The following is a 16,853-nucleotide window of genomic DNA, read 5'->3' on the forward strand; positions in this document are numbered from 1 at the left end:
TTTACTTTGGATAATAGATTATTTCTTTTTTCCATGCTCATTATCTTATATCTGTAACGCTGATATTATTACACACCCTAAACATACGCTAAGTACCATTATAAGTTACTACAGTTGATATCAGCAACACTGTTGAATATGTATGCCATGTTTGTATGGTACTACATAGTTTTTTTTATGTATATGATGGTTACTGTTGATTCAGCCATCTATATACACAAGTCGAAATTTTATACATCTGAACTGATGGTATTTGCGATGCCTTGTACACCAATAACTTCCATTTCACATCGCATTTTTTGGAAACGTGGCAGGACTGTAGAGTTCCCCTCGCCCCCCCATAGCCGTAAATTAAGCCCGGTCAGACTTTTTTTTTTTATAGTAATATGTAAACTGACACACTGCCGTCCATGATGGCGAAGGTGGGCAGGTGTGGGTGTTGGCGGTGCTGGTGGAGATATCTACATGCTTGTGTGTAGATAGATAGATACATAAGCTGGTAATTTGATAGGTTCATTCATACGTAAATGGACAACAGTTCGATGGTGTATACACTGCTACAACAATAAACTTTTCAATCAATCAAGTAAACATCAATGAGATTTAAAAGGCGAGTGATGAGAGTGTGGGGAACAGCGGGGGAGGGGGAGGTGGAGAGGAGACGAGCGAGGCTCCCGAGACAAGTTTGGTGTGCGTCACTGACAGGGATAAACTCTCCGTGTCAAGGCCCCATCACACCAGAGGCGGTCCTTACTACGCGCAGCAGGTTCTCAACACGTTCATAACATTTTTGAGGACGTAGTGGAGACGTGGTGGAATTGCGAAATCCCTCCACTGCTACGTATCTATCAAGCCTTTACTGCGTACGTCCCTTGATATCCCTACGATATCACTGTGTCCAATCGGGTTTAACTACGGTCATAACACGCATGTGATCAGGCTCCCGCCACGCTCACTAAGTTCCCGCCATGCTCACTGGGTTCTTACCACGTGCCCAACCAGCGCGCAATACGCTCACGTGACGCAAGCAGGAAGTGCTGCTTCCTGTCACTTCAGTTCTCGCCTCTCTTCTCTCATCAGTGGTTCTCCAGCTCTTACATCATTATATTCATTATCCTCATAACGTCATGCTGCCCAAATTAACTTCTATCTTTTCTTCTTCTTTTTCTCCGTCTTCTCTTAGCCAGCACAACAGCAGCAACATCAGCATCCAGCACAGCCAGTTGTCCATGGAGCAGGACCATCTGGTGCAGGAGTTGTTGACTCATGATGCTCAGGAGCCAAAGTGAGAGCGGTAATAACTCATGAGCAGGTGTAGGTAGCTCCTCCTGTTCCCGCCACCCAATCAACCAAATCCTTGCTGCGTCAGTAATGCGTCAACCAAGTTATCGCTGCGTCAGTAATACGTCAAGCCGGTATGCACTAGGTCAGCAGATGGTCCATTACACATCCTCAGTCTTCTACGCTCTCTCTACGTAAATATTGAGCAGTATCAAAACTCCTCCACGTCCTTGCCGTCCTCGCGGTCCTCACTGCGTCCAAGCCGGTCCTTGCCGCGTCCATGCCCGTCCTCAGCACGTCCTGGAGATTTTTGCAGGACGTAGTAAGGACGGGCTGTGGTGTGATGCGGGTGTTAGTCAAGGGGGCCTTGCACTGATTAGCCTATGTGTTAGTCAAGCCACTTACTTCGTCTAGGCACATTTGTAGCATATACAACAATGATTTAGCGACCTTTTAGCGACTTTTCAAGGTGGAGCTGGTGACGTAGAATATTTTCATTTGGCAACTGACCACCACCACCACTACCACCACCACCACCAGACCTCCATTTCATCACCAGACACGAGACCTGGGGTGGGGGGAGAGGGAGAGAAAATGTTGTGTTCCGATAAGATATTCTTATTTTTCCTCTTCTATTCTTTCCTGTCCTCTCTCTCACTCACTTACTCACTCACTCACTCTCCTGCCTGAATCCTGTCCTCCACCACCACCACCACCACCATCAGTTCATTCCTCCACCACGGACACACACACGTCTTGAAGGAAGGTTAGTCCGCCGCCCAGAGTCACCTCGGCTGTCTGGCTGGCCACCCTGCGTGCCGCGGGACCAGAGGAGCGGTGGAGGGGCGGCGGTCGGGGTTGCGGGTGTAACACTGTGTATGAATATTGTTTGTGTTTTAATTAAGGCGTGTACACACACCTTGTTGCATTTCCACGTATCGGATCACCGTTGCGTAGCAGTGTTGACAGGATAGTGCTTCACCGTTGTGTGTCAAAATATGACACAAAGTTACGCAACGGGTTCGATCCGCCATTTTTCGTTATTTTGGCGTTAACTCAAAGGAATGATACACAACTCACTAACCTTCGTGTGTGTGTGTGTGTGTGTGTGTGTGTGTGTGTGTGTGTGTGTGTGTGGATGAGGAGCGTGGGATCGTCGCGTTGAATGTTCAGTGTTGTCGTGGACGGGCATGAATATTTGTTGCAATTTTGACCCCAATTGCAGACAAACTGAAAATCAGTTGTGTGTGGCCACAGACAACTGCAGATTTGCACTCATGGCTACGGTCAGGAACAAACTGAATGACACTGTTGCATCACTCAACGATGATACACCACGCGGAGAGGCAAAAATGGCTACAATACCCTATTGCATCGTATTGTATCACAGTGTGATACGCAACGATGAAACGATGCGTGGAAATTCAGTAAGTGTGTACACACCTTTAGAAAGTGTTGGTGGTGATGATGTCAGTGTGCTGTGTATTGGTGGTGGTGGTGGTGATTGTGGTGGTAACTATTGGTGGTGTGTTTGCTTGTTTTGCATCGTGAATATTGATTGATTGAGTGGCTGAAAGATTGACGGATTGATGGATAGATTGCCTGTCTAACTAATAGATTCACTGACTGACTGATATTTGGACTGACTGACTGACTGACTGATTAAATGAATAAAATACTAACTAAATGACGGACTATCTGGCTGACTGACTGAATGACTGAATGATTGACTAACTGACATTCTGACACACTGGTTGATTGTCTGTTTGACAAACGGCGCCTGTCCTTGGCAGAAAAAAGCATCGCGCTGTACGAAGGCGCTTAGAAGTGTACCGTAGGAGGTGTGTGGTGCGCGTGGCCAGGCACGTGTTGCCGTACGTGTGTGTGCACGTGTAGCGACCTGACAAGTGTGTAGAGAACCAATGAAGGATAAGCGCCTGACACCACGTATATGTCACCCACGATTCCACCCACGTTCACGCCCGTACTACGTGGGTCCGAAAGCGTGTAGGTCGGGAGGGATGTGTCGTCAGGGACTCCCCGGTTGACACGAAACAGTAGGCGAAGGTTGGCGATGCAATTGATGAGCCGATGTGTCCCTCGCCTATCACTGACACACTCCCGTTCATGAGGGCGAAGATGAGCAGGTGCGGGAACTGGCAGTGGTTGTGGTGGTGGTGGTGGTGGTAGTGGCGGTGGTGGTATTTATATGCTTGTGTGAAGATAGATGGATAAGCGGGTAATTTGATGGGTTGATAGATACGGAAATGGACAGTTGGACAAACAAACAGATAGATGGATAGGCAGGCAGATAGATAAGTCAATAAATTCGTATATAATTAACAATATAGATGTGTATGTAGATAGAAAAAAGTCTATATTCCTCTACTTAGTGTCCTGTCACCCTGGTTTATTGTCAGAAATACTCGTATATCAGGCGGTAGAAATAGAGAATGAGAAAAATAGTACAGTCTGCCTTTTAAGCACCTTGTTTATTGCCTCGTGGGAGTTGCCAACACTCGCTGTACAACAAGATACAATTTAATATTTCCTGCTTTGACAAATAACAAAAGCTGGACACGATAACGAAGAGGAAGATGTCACAATAACCAATAAATCGACATGTGGTATTTGTATAAGCATAGCGTCTCATTAATAAGAGATTTAGTAACAGATAGTTATCATAAACATATATACATGCGTCCTGTCTTCACAGATAACCTTTTGCTACGGCAGTAGTCTGTAGCGGTGGTGGTGGTGACAACAGTTGTGGCGGTGGGCTATACTGACCCATGCACACCCACACCCACACCACACACACACACACACACACACACACCACACACACACACACACACACACACACACACACACAAATAAAGTGAAGTGTTGCTATATTACCGACAGTTTTCAAGAAGCACCAGCACCAAGAGAAGCAGTGGCAAGCCTTCACCACAACACTCCACCTGCCTAATCTTCGTCTATTAAAGGTATTTATAAGGCTATTCAGTTAAGGTTAGGTTTTCTTTACATATGAGAGTGAAAACAGTACGCAAATATTTTAAAGTAATGGTATAAGGAGCATCAAAAAGAGCAAGGCGTCTGTATTACCCTCTCATATTTGTTTCCTTCATTTACCATAGGCCAAACATGTGTCAGAATGCAGCCACCAGTCTAACATTTCATATAGCCTAGTCAAAATTTCTCTCTGTGGCTTAATTTTAGTTTGGTGAGATGATAAAGACTATATATGGATGTCCTGCCGCCACTGTTCCCGGGGTTTTCTCCGGGCCGCCTTCCCCCGGCGGTCCCCTAGCCATCGCCCTACCCCCGCCATCACCCTTCTATCGCCAGCCTGCTGGGTCAAATACTTTTTTTTCGAATATTTCCTGACGGTAATATTGCGCTTCCATGGTATGTTTTTTATGGTTTCTATAAATGTTTCGTCGTGTTTGAAGTGTGTTCCGCGCCTGTGCTGGGTAAATATGTGGCGTTTAGTGGTGTTTTATGGCGTATGTTAAAGGCTTTTTTAACGCTCAAAATTTCCCACCTGGAGTTTTGAGCTTTTTCATTTCAAGGTATAAGTGGGCCTTTATGGTAGCAAAAGAGTGCCTGTCCTCTTTTAATTGTGAAATCAATCTATTGAGTGAAATATGTGGACTTTGAAATGGTGTTTGGGGCTGTTGTAAAAAGCTCTTATTTTTCATTATTTTATTTGCTCACGTTTCTGCTTCTCGGTCTAACTCGCTGTAGAATGCCCTAAAAGATAGCTCAGACTCCCAGAAGTGTGATAAAATACTTGCCAAGTGAAAATGGCTTGACTTTACAGGACGTTTTAAGAGATTTATGGGTTAAAATGTTTTTGTACTTTTAACGTACTTAATTTAGACCTTTTTTAAAAACCAGTTAAGCTGGAGATATTTTGATATTTTGAAAATTAGTTTAAGTATTTATCACGTCATAAAATAACAAGCATTTGGCCGTGGCTTCGTTTTTCTAAAAGTCATTTTGAAATCAAATGATTTACGTAATTTAGCCGAGTCCCCCGCTCCCGTTCTCTCGGAAGACCACAGCCCACCCAGGTGGTGACTCACTATAGGCCCAGGGTTGGCGCCACTTTTCCAAATCCGCAGTTCGTCAATATTTTGCCTAATATCTAGTGATTTCTACGTGTTTTTGCGTGTTTCGAGGTTCAGGTGTGTAGATAATTGTAGCAGAAGGAGGAAGAAAGGAGAAATAAAGGAGGATAAGGAGGAAGAAAGGAGAAATGGAGGAGAAAGAGGAGCAGCATCAAAGCTACAATACTTAAGTCACCCTCCATTTCCTGAATTTTTGTCTAATATCTAACATTTTGATGTGTTTCTAGGCTCAGACGTGTGGATGGAAGGAGGAGGAGGAAGAAGAAGGAGTAACAATGGAGAAGGATGAAGAAAAAATGAGAAATAAAGGTGGAACAGGAGAAGAAGCCAAGGTGTAATATTTAGGTAAGTGTCCCTTTTAATCCTAACGTTGTTTATAATGCATACTGTTGGTTTTGGGATAGATTTGGGGTATTTTAAGCTTGTTCATTAGTGTTGCAGACTGTTTGGAGTGTTATAAGTATGCTTTGGGGTTCATTTCGTTTGTTTTCAGTATATGTTAGATCTTTTAGGTATATTTTACGTATTTTGAGAGTGTTGATTGAGGTGTGTGTAAATATTAGCATGTTTTGAGTGTGGTTTGGGAGAACTTTCGGGGGTTGGTTGGTGTTCTGAGTGGGGTTTGAGTTTGTTATGAGTGTTATAAGTGGTGTTAGTGGTCTTTTGGGTGTGTGTGGGGGTTATTTCAGTAAATATTGGGTGTTTCTAGTGAGTTTGGAGGTATTTTAACCTGTTCTGTGTTTTCTTAGTGTGTTTTGGGATGTTATTGAGTTTTTGAAGAGGGTTTGGGTGTGTGTGGTTTGTCGTGGGTGTGTGTAAGAGTGAATTAGGCCTATACAAGGATTTTTCAGTATGTTTTGAGGCCATCAACAGGCTAGCTCAGTGTCAGTGGGCCCTTATAACAAGTGTCCATTATTGATTACCCGCTTCGTTCCCAGGTGACGACAGGCAGAATGAGGTGGACGTGGCGGAGGCTGTGGGCGGTCAATTCACGGCGCAGGTTACCCACACCTTGCACCACGCTGACTGCCCGCCGCTGTTCACTAAAGTCGGGCAAGCCTGTGTCTCCGTGTTCTGCCCTGGATATAGGAGTAAAGGAAGTTGTGGTTTTTTGTTGTTGTTGTTTTCTGTTAAGATTTGTTTGCTCTGTTCTCTCTTTCTCTCTCTCTCTCTCTCTCTCTCTCTCTCTCTCTCTCTCTCTCTCTCTCTCTCTCTCTCTCTCTCTCTCTCTCTACTACTACTACTACTACTACTACTACTACTACCGTTCTTTGAGTGAGGATAGGTAGTGTCAGGTCACGACGCGTTACGTCAGCAGGTTCCCACGCCTGTCCCTTCTTGCATATATTCTGACCTGCTCTGTTTGGTGAGGTGACGTGGGGCAAGGCTTACCCACCAGTTGTATGGCTCTATCGGGGCGATGTGATGCAGCTGAACATTCATTTATCCTTCTACGCCACCCTCGTGCAACACTTCAACAACCACCGTCAGTGTGTGTGTGTAGGGATGATATTGGTAACTTGGGTGTCTGTAATGTGTTTTGGGTGAGCTTTTTATATTTTGAGGTGTTGCAGGGTGTTTTGTGTTAGTTTTGAGTGATTTAAGTTGTTTGTGTGTGTGTCAGTTGTGTATGGTGTGTTTTGTGGTGTGGTGTCAGTATTGGTGCATACTGTGTGCTTGTAGTGAATTGTAAGTGCGTTTATTGGTACTATGAGGTTTTCATGTTGGCAGTATCCAAGGGGATTTGACAAAGCTAGGTTCAATGATTTCAAATTGTTGACCATTATAACAGGTTCGGCAGTGTTCCAAATTGATATGGACAGTAAACTGAACAATTGTTTTTGTATTTTGTAAGCACGATCGACAATTTGGAAGTGATCATTGAGTGGGTAGGTTTGTGTGTGGGTGGGGTTAATTCACAGTACATAAGCCGGAGAACATTAAGATGAAAATAATGACAAATATTTAATGTGATTCGCAATGTACATAGAGGTGGATGAAATTGAGCAACCTTGCTTATTGTAGGCAACATTAATGAGGACCTTTGACTGTCTGTGTGGGAGTGTAAATTTTGTTGTTTGCCGGTTACTTGTATTTCAAGGTAACACGGAGAGCTAAGATGAACAGCATTGTGGTAACTTACTGCTAGGGTTTCTCTCTTAAAACACCATCTAGTCAATCTAAATTTACCTTACGATAGTCTAAACCATGAATAATAGTGATGTTAAAATACAAAGCCAGCATTTCACCCACAGAGTGCAATAGTGGCAGAGCTGCAGACGACCCCCACACGGAAGAGCAACAACAATCAGTCAGTCAGTCAGTCAGTCAGTTCTCCCACAGTGCTGGCAGTGGTATTCCGAAGCAGCGCATGTGTGACGGCATCAATGATTGCTGCAGTAACGGAGAGGTGAGGAGAAGGCCTTGCTTTTGTCAGTATCTAACATAAGGCTTAACTCATGCCCTGAACTCCTTTGTTTCATATAAAAGTTGCAGATTTTCTTACATTGTATACACTACAATACAAAATCACAACTTGACACTACTGAAGCAAATGCCTTTCTTGTGGCAGGATGAGTTTGTGCAGCTGTGTGGCATTGAGGAGTGTCGGGAGAAGAATGTCGGGTGTGTGTGAGCCTGTTTACATCAACACTCGGGAGTCATATTACTGCCAGTGCCGGCCATGCAGGGTACAGACTCGTGTCAGAAAGTTCAAGTGTGAAGGTGAGGCCTCCCTGAACTGTCAATGTCACTCTACGGTCTGTCTTCTTAAACTTGTCAGTCCTTCACCTCTTCATTTAGCAGCAGCCTAAAGAAGTTAGTGTGGTATTTTGTTATTGTTGGCATACATCAACATGCATTTTGTCTCACGAGTATTACTAAGATCAGTGATTTACGGATAGGTTGTTCTTTATGATTAAGTATAATTTAATCTTGCCATATGCATTTGCCATGAGTACTGATATAATTTTTGTAGTTTTCCTCAACGTATTGTTGAATGTGTTCCTGGAATGCATGTAAATCTATCCTTAAGTTGTAATAAATCTGTGTTTCTGAGAGTGTAATTCTCCACCCTCAGACGTTAATGAGAGCGTGGAGTCGCCCAGATCCTCTCCCTGTGGACCATCCCCTCAGCAGTGTTCGATCCGCCCAGCAGCAGCATCGGTCAGGAGAAGGCGGTCATTGAAGTGTCAAGTCCCCAAGCTGGCACGGTGGTGGGTGTTGTGCTGGGCTCCCTTGGGGTTCTTTAAAGAGGAGAGTGTAGACCAAGAGAGGAAAGTAACCTCTTTTAGAGATTTCGGTGAAAGTTTTGCTGTAGCGTTAGACATATCAAAGGCTTTTGATAGAGTCTGGCATAAAGCTTTGATTTCCAAACTGCCCTCCTACGTCTTCTATACTTTTCTCTGCAACTTTATCTTAAGTTTCCTTTGTGACTGTTCTATTGCTGTTGTGGTAGACGGAAACTGTTCTTCCCCTAAATTTATTAATAATAGAGTTCCTCAGGGTTCTGTCTTGTTACCCTCTCTTTCAATTATTCACTAATTAACCAAACTTCTTGCCCTATCTACTCCTACGCTGATGATACCACCCTATATCTTTCCACGTCCTTTCAGAGACGACCAACCAGTCAGGAAGTCAACTAATCACGCAGGGACGCCAAAGAACGCCTGACTTCCGATCTTTCTAAGATTTCCGATTGGGGCAGAGAAAATCTAATAGTTTTCAATGCCTCAAAACCTCAATTCCTCCATTTATCAATTCGACACAACCTTTCAGACAGGTACAGGTCTTCTTCAGTGACACTCAAGTGTCTCCCTCTTCCACAATGAATATCCTTGGTCTGTCCTTTACTCATAATCTTAACTGGAAACTTCACATCTCATCTCTTGCTAAAACAGCTTCTGAGGCATCTCCGCCAGTTTTTCTTGCCCCTCCAATTCCTTACTCTGTATAAGGGCCTTATCTGCACGTGTATGGAGAACTATTCGCATGTTTGGGGGGGTTTCAGTTAAACAGTTTTACTAGATAGGGTGGAATTAAAAGCTTTTCGTCTCATCAACTCCCCTCCTCTGACTAACTGTCTTCAGCCTCTTTTTCACCGCCGAAATGTTGAGTGTCCTTCTCTCTTTTATCGCTATTTTCATGCTAACTGTTCTACAGATCTTGCTATCTTCATGCCTCCCCTCGTCCTGTGGCCTCGCTGTACAAAGGTTTCTTCTTCTCATCCCTATCGTGTCCGACTTTCCAACGTAAGAGTTAACCAGTACTCTCAATCATTCATCCTTTTCATTGGTAAAATCTGGAACTTCCTACCTGCATCTGTATTTCTGAATTCCTGCGACTTGTCTTCTTTGAAGAGAGAGATATTGAGGCATTTGCTCCCTAGTTTTGGCTGACACTTTTCCACTTTTTAGAGAGCCAGCACTCAAGTGGGTCTTTTTTTAATCTTTTCTTTGTTTCTTGCCCTTGGCTGGCGCTCTTCCTACATGAAAAAAAACCTCTCGGGACACAAGTCCTCTGCTCATCACTCATCATTCCTGTCGCCCATCATGATCGTTTATGCCTTAAGGAGCAAATGACCAACGTGTTCACTCCATGCTGGAATTCACCATGCATGGAGAAACACTTAGTGAATGAAGATAACGTTCCTTGTTAGGAGACGCCATCTTCTTAGTGAGGGAGTGTAGCGAGCATGCTGGCTAGTCACACATCACCAGCTGTGCGTCGCGTTGTGTCTTGCTGCCAAGCCATGATAATAAATTAGTACCAAGTATTATGTAGTTGTTAAGGGTAGTAGTAGTAGTAGTAGTAGTAGTAGTAGTAGTAGTAGTGGTTGTCACTCACACTATTGCAAGGTGTGTTCAGGTGTGAAGGTGAGGCCTCCCTGAACTGTCAATGTCACTCTACGGTCTGTCTTCTTAAACTTGTCAGTCCTTCACCTCTTCATTTAGCAGCAGCCTAAAGAAGTTAGTGTGGTATTTTGTTATTGTTGGCATACATCAACATGCATTTTGTCTCACGAGTATTACTAAGATCAGTGATTTACGGATAGGTTGTTCTTTATGATTAAGTATAATTTAATCTTGCCATATGCATTTGTCATGAGTATTGATATAATTTTTGTAGTTTTCCTCAACGTATTGTTGAATGTGTTCCTGGAATGCGTGTAAATCTATCCATAAGTTGTAATAAATCTGTGTTTCTGAGAGTGTAATTCTCCACCCTCAGACGTTGACGAGTGCGTGGAGTCGCCCAGATCCTCTCCCTGTGGACCATCCCCTCAGCAGTGTTCGATCCGCCCAGCAGCAGCAACGGTCAGGAGAAGGCTGTCATTGAAGTGTCAAGTCCCCAAGCTGGCACGGTGGTGGGTGTTGTGCTGGGCTCCCTTGGGGTTCTTTGCCTAGCTGTTGGGGTACGTCAAATAGTTTTTCACTTCTTTATACTGTGGGGTCTTGCTCTGGTTGTGTTGTGGCTGTGCTGTGGCAAAGATGGCGTAATTAAGCAGTGGGTGAGATTCTTCCAAACTTTAAACAATTCTAAATTGTTCTTGACACACTGAGAATATTCCATTACTGTAAAGTTTGCCGACTTACTTTTTTTCATCTCACCTGCAACATTTTCAGTGTACAGATGTTTGTCGGGTTCCTGAAGATTCGGCGACGTGTTATCATCCATGCAAGCTTCCCCAACCCAGCCAGTGTACCACAAGACAACAGGCAGTGAGGAGGACGGGAGGAGGGAGCGAGCGGCTGCATGCACTATTGAACGGGACAGCATTACATTCTTCCCACAGTTGTATGACTACACTGAAGCAAGCGTAGAATAAAGTGTTGAGTGACCATGATGTGAGTATTGTGGTTTGTACATTACCCTTTTATCTCCTTGTGTCTCATTTTAAAAGGTTTTGTACTTTCTTGTTTTTTTTTTTTTTTCAGGACTTATTAATGTTGGCGCCATTTCAATGTTGTTGCATCTCTTGTTCCAGGAATCAGCACTACTAACGCCAAAGAAGTGAGGGAAGTGTTTGGAGTGAGCGTGCAAGACGTACAACAGACACCAGACTGCTACTGCCGGTGTAGCCAAAGGAACAAGAGGAGGCAGAGGAGGAGGAAGAAGAAGTGGAACAAGAGAGTGATTCTTGGAGACGTACCAATGAAGTTCTGCAGGTTGGCCACAAATCTTCCATACTGGTGTAGTGTATTTCATTGATCATTTGTACATTGGGTGGATAAATTTGTAGATTTTGTAGACAGTTGTAGATGTGAAGTGGGTAAGGTTTTTTGCCATGCCTTATCTACACCAGCAGAAAACCGTGATATGTAGAAGTTGTGATGGAAGCATTGTGATAGGAATATACCGTGTACATATGCATAGAGAATTTAAAAGAGGAGAGTGTAGACCAAGAGAGGAAAGTAACCTCTTTTAGAGATTTCTGTGAAAGTTTTGCTGTAGCGTTAGAAATATCAAAGGCTTTTGATAGAGTCTGGCATAAAGCTTTGATTTCCAAACTGCCCTTCTACGTCTTCTATACTTTTCTCTGCAACTTTATCTTAAGTGTCCTTTGTGACTGTTCTATTGCTGTTGTGGTAGACGGAAACTGTTCTTCTCCTAAATTTATTAATAATGGAGTTCCTCAGGGTTCTGTCTTGTCACCCTCACTCTTTCTATTATTCAATAATTAACCAAACTTGTTGCCCTATCTACTCCTACGCTGATACCACCCTACATCTTTCCACGTCCTTTCAGAGATGACCAACCAGTCAGGAAGTCAATTGATCACGCAGGGACGCCAAAGAACGCCTGACTTCCGATCTTTCTAAGATTTCCGATTGGGGCAGAGAAAATCTAATAGTTTTCAATGCCTTAAAAACTCAATTCCTCCATCTATCAATTCGACACAACCTTTCAGACAGGTACAGGTCTTCTTCAGTGACACTCAACTGTCTCCCTCTTCCACAATGAATATCCTCGGTCTGTCCTTTATTCATAATCTTAACTGGAAACTTCACATCTCATCTCTTGCTAAAACAGCTTCTGAGGCATCTCCGCCAGTTTTTCTTGCCCCTCCAATTCCTTACTCTGTATAAGGGCCTTATCTGCACGTGTATGGAGAACTCTTCGCATGTTTGGGGGGGTTTCAGTTAAACAGTTTTACTATATAGGGTGGAATGAAAATCTTTTCGTCTCATCAACTCCCCTCCTCTGACTAACTGTCTTCAGCCTCTTTTTCACCGCCGAAATGATGAATCTCCTCTCTTTTATCGCTATTTTTATGCTAACTGTTCTACAGATCTTGCTATCTTCATGCCTCCCCTCGTCCTGCGGCCTCGCTGTACAAGGCTTTCTTCTTCTCATCCCTATTTTGTCCAACTTTCCAACGTAAGAGTTAACCAGTACTCTCAATCATTCATCCTTTTCATTGTTAAAATCTGGAACTCCCTACCTGCATCTGTATTTCCGAATTCCTGCGACTTGTCTTCTTTGAAGATAGAGATATCGAGGCATTTGCTCCCTAGTTTTGGCTGATGCTTTTCCACTTTTTAGAGAGCCAGCACTCAAGTGGGTCTTTTTTTTTTAATATTTTCTTTGTTTCTTGCCCTTGGCTGGCGCTCTTCCTACATGAAAAAAGAACCTCTCGGGACACAAGTCCTCTGCTCATCACTCATCATTCCTGTCGCCCATCATGATCGTTTATGCCTTAAGGACCAAATGACCCACGTGTTCACTCCATGCTGAAATTCACCATGCATGGAGAAACACTTAGTGAATGAAGATAACGTTCCTTGTTAGGAGACGCCATCTTCTTAGTGAGGGAGTGTAGCGTGCATGCTGGCTAGTCACACATCACCAGCTGTGCGTCGCGTTGTGTCTTGTTGCCAAGCCATGACAGTAAATTAATACCAAGTAGTATGTAGTTGTAAAGGGTAGTAGTAGTAGTAGTAGTAGTAGTAGTAGTGGTTGTCACTCACACTATTGCAAGGTGTGTTCAAGTGTGAAGGTGAGGCCTCCCTGAACTGTCAATGTCACTCTACGGTCTGTCTTCTTAAACTTGTCAGTCCTTCACCTCTTCATTTAGCAGCAGCCTAAAGAAGTTAGTGTGGTATTTTGTTATTGTTGGCATACATCAACATGCATTTTGTCTCACGAGTATTACTAAGATCAGTGATTTACGGATAGGTTGTTCTTTATGATTAAGTATAATTTAATCTTGCCATATGCATTTGTCATGAGTACTGATATAATTTTTGTAGTTTTTCTCAACGTATTGTTGAATGTGTTCCTGGAAAGCGTGTAAATCTATCCATAAGTTGTAATAAATCTGTGTTTCTGAGAGTGTAATTCTCCACCCTCAGACGTTGACGAGTGCGTGGAGTCGCCCAGATCCTCTCCCTGTGGACCATCCCCTCAGCAGTGTTCGATCCGCCCAGCAGCAGCAACGGTCAGGAGAAGGCGGTCATTGAAGTGTCAAGTCCCCAAGCTGGCACGGTGGTGGGTGTTGTGCTGGGCTCCCTTGGGGCTGTGCATTGAAGGAGTCACATGTGGACAGTTAGCTGGTGGAGGGTAGTTAAGGTAGTTAATTAGGCGTATGGTAGTTATAATGCGTGGGGAGGGTGGTTGTGTACTATAGGTGTTATGTGTGTTCTGTGTGTTGTGTCTCTCTCTCTCTCTCTCTCTCTCTCTCTCTCTCTCTCTCTCTCTCTCTCTCTCTCTCTCTCTCTCTCTCTCTCTCTCTCTCTGCCAGACGTCAGTTTTCTCCGGAACACGTGGATCTGTGTGTCTTGAGTCACTTCATTATATAGTGAGGGCGGCTGCGGAGGCGTGTGGGCTGACTGGGGAAACCTGGGCGTGAGCATGCATGGGCGGGACAGATGTGGGCGGCAGTGGGTGTGGAGGTGTTGACGCCGCCCATAGCTTTGTGTGTGTGTATGTGTATGTGTGTCATTTCTCGTCTCCTCTCCTCTCCTCTCCTCTCTCTCTCTCTCTCTCTCTCTCTCTCTCTCTCTCTCTCTCTCTCTCTCTCTCTCTCTCTCTCTCTCTCTCTCTCTCTCTCGTCATCTGGTCTGGTCTGGTCTCCTTGCTGTGTCTCGTCTTGTTGACCAGCGTCTGAGGTGATATGATGCCACAATATAGTGGCATGGAAATACTATATAGTCTGACCAGCCTTAATTTACGGCCATGGGGGGGCGAGCGTCTCTGTACAGTGTTGCCACGTTTTCACTACTGTTACTCTCTCTCTCTCTCTCTCTCTCTCTCTCTCTCTCTCTCTCTCTCTCTCTCTCTCTCTCTCTCTCTGCTTACCTTTGATTTTTTAAGACATGCATTATATATATATATATATATATATATATATATATATATATATATATATATATATATACATATTATATATATATATATATATATATATATATATATATATATATATATATATATATATATATATATATATATATATATATATATATATATATATATATATATATTTGACAATTTTTCCACACCACCCATGAGGTATTTGTGTTGTGCGTTTTTTTTTAAAGAGGTGTCCCCAGTAGTCCTTATTCCTGTGTATATGATAAAAGAGTTCTGACGACTCTTCATCAGATGAGAGAGTGATTGTGAACGAGTGGAGATAATGGTCAATCACCATATCTCTCTGTTCATCATTCACTTGTAATCCCTCAGAGTGTCTCACAGCATTTTTCCAGTTGTCTGCCGTGATGCTGTTGAGACTCTCCTGGACGAGTGGCTTCAGGTCTGCAATCTTAAAGGTGTTTCTCTTTGCCACATATTAACCTTTAACCTGTGCCCAAATCAGTTCTATTGGGTTATAGTTGCAGTGGTATGGGGGTAAGCGTACAACCTTATGCCCATGTTCTGAGGCAGTCTTATCAATGACATATTGTGTGTCAGCGGCTGCAGTGTGGCGAGTGACAAGATGCAGGAGTTGAGTCTTAAGTAGACCGTCTGGCACTGCAACACCCTTCTTCTCCAGCCATTCTTGGATCTCTGCTTTCTTGTTTGCAGTAGTTGGTGGCTTATCCACTTTCCTTGAGTGATAGGATGCATTATCCATCACTATGACTGAAGAGGATGGAATGTTGGGCAGTAGTTGGGACTTAAACCACTTCTCAAAGGTGTCCGCATTCATTTGCTCATGGTAATCACCAACATTCTTCTTTGCTTGGAAAACGAGGGTTGCTCCAGGGACAAATCCATCTCTCGTTCCTGCGTGAAGCAAAATCAAGCGGGAACCCTTCCCGTGGGCACCCTCACTCCCGTGGCCTTCTCTGCCGTGCTGTCTACCCAGCATTTGGACATTGAGTAATTTTGGTTAATCCAGGTTTCATCCAAGTAGACGATGCTTTTCCCTGAACTTCTGTGTTTCTTCATTTCGTGCAAGAAAATCAACCTTGCATGTGTGACATCATCTTTTCCATTAGGAATCTTCGTCCATCAACCTTTCCATATCGAAACCCGATTCTCTTCAGTACTGTTCTTAATATTTCACGGCTGCCACGATACGAGAGATCGGATTTAACAGCTGCATAAATCTTGTCCAGGGTGGGAATTTCCTTCCTCTCGTAAAAACCGAGTACTGTCCTTCGCAAGACTCCTTCCTTCATTGAAGTTATCAAAGAAATCAGAGACCGGTGTTGCACGTTCCCTCTTCTTGGCTGAGTTAAACTGGGGACGTTGATTTTCTTCATTTTCTCTTGCTGCTTTCGAAATTTTTTCCACTGCTCTCGCTAAGCTTCGTTGCTGCAGCAGTGCGAGACACAACCTTTGACAAGCCTTGGAGAACAGCTCCCTTATCCTTCTCCTCTTGAAAATATTGCCTTACATGGAAGACCATTTCTTTAGCCTGGCTGTGTAAATGTGAGGAATGGCTTGAATGGGCTGCCATACTGTCTGTGCAAAGAACAATAAGGAAGTGAGTGGCACGAGGTCAGTCACGTCGCCACCAGCAATGTGTCAAGGCCACCAGCTGGGTGTGGAAGAGTTGCCGCTCGCAATGTTTTTTTTTTTTTTTCACTTAGGTATTGATATGTACCTACTATTTTGTAAAAGTAGAAATTACACATTAGCTTGGCTTACGGATCATGTCTTGAAATTACTGTAAAAGCCAGTACATGTGAGCATTTTATCTTATAATTATAGCAACATCTGGTACTACAAGGTGAGGCTATCAGGCTGGCCAGGCTGGGTTCATCAGTATTGCCGCCACTCACAAGACTTCTACTATTTTTTTTTACTTTGGATAATAGATTATTTCTTTTTTCCATGCTCATTATCTTATATCTGTAACGCTGATATTATTACACACCCTAAACATACGCTAAGTACCATTATAAGTTACTACAGTTGATATCAGCAACACTGTTGAATATGTATGCCATGTTTGTATGGTACTACATAGTTTTTTATGCA

General features: G+C 43.5%; 1 protein-coding gene and 1 long non-coding RNA gene across 2 annotated transcripts in view; one reads left to right on the plus strand and one right to left on the minus strand.

Annotated features, from left to right (window-relative positions):
* LOC123502283 overlaps nucleotides 1–16,853 on the minus strand; it is a 277,707-nt gene that overhangs the window by 180,411 nt on the left and 80,443 nt on the right. The window lies entirely within an intron of this gene.
* LOC123502353 lies at nucleotides 4,168–5,704 on the plus strand. The gene is made up of 3 exons (XR_006673969.1): nucleotides 4,168–4,271; nucleotides 4,507–4,676; nucleotides 5,648–5,704. It is a non-coding gene; the product is annotated as an uncharacterized LOC123502353 (long non-coding RNA).

Source organism: Portunus trituberculatus, chromosome 11, assembly GCF_017591435.1.
Source record: "Portunus trituberculatus isolate SZX2019 chromosome 11, ASM1759143v1, whole genome shotgun sequence".
Classification (NCBI taxonomy): domain Eukaryota; kingdom Metazoa; phylum Arthropoda; class Malacostraca; order Decapoda; family Portunidae; genus Portunus; species Portunus trituberculatus.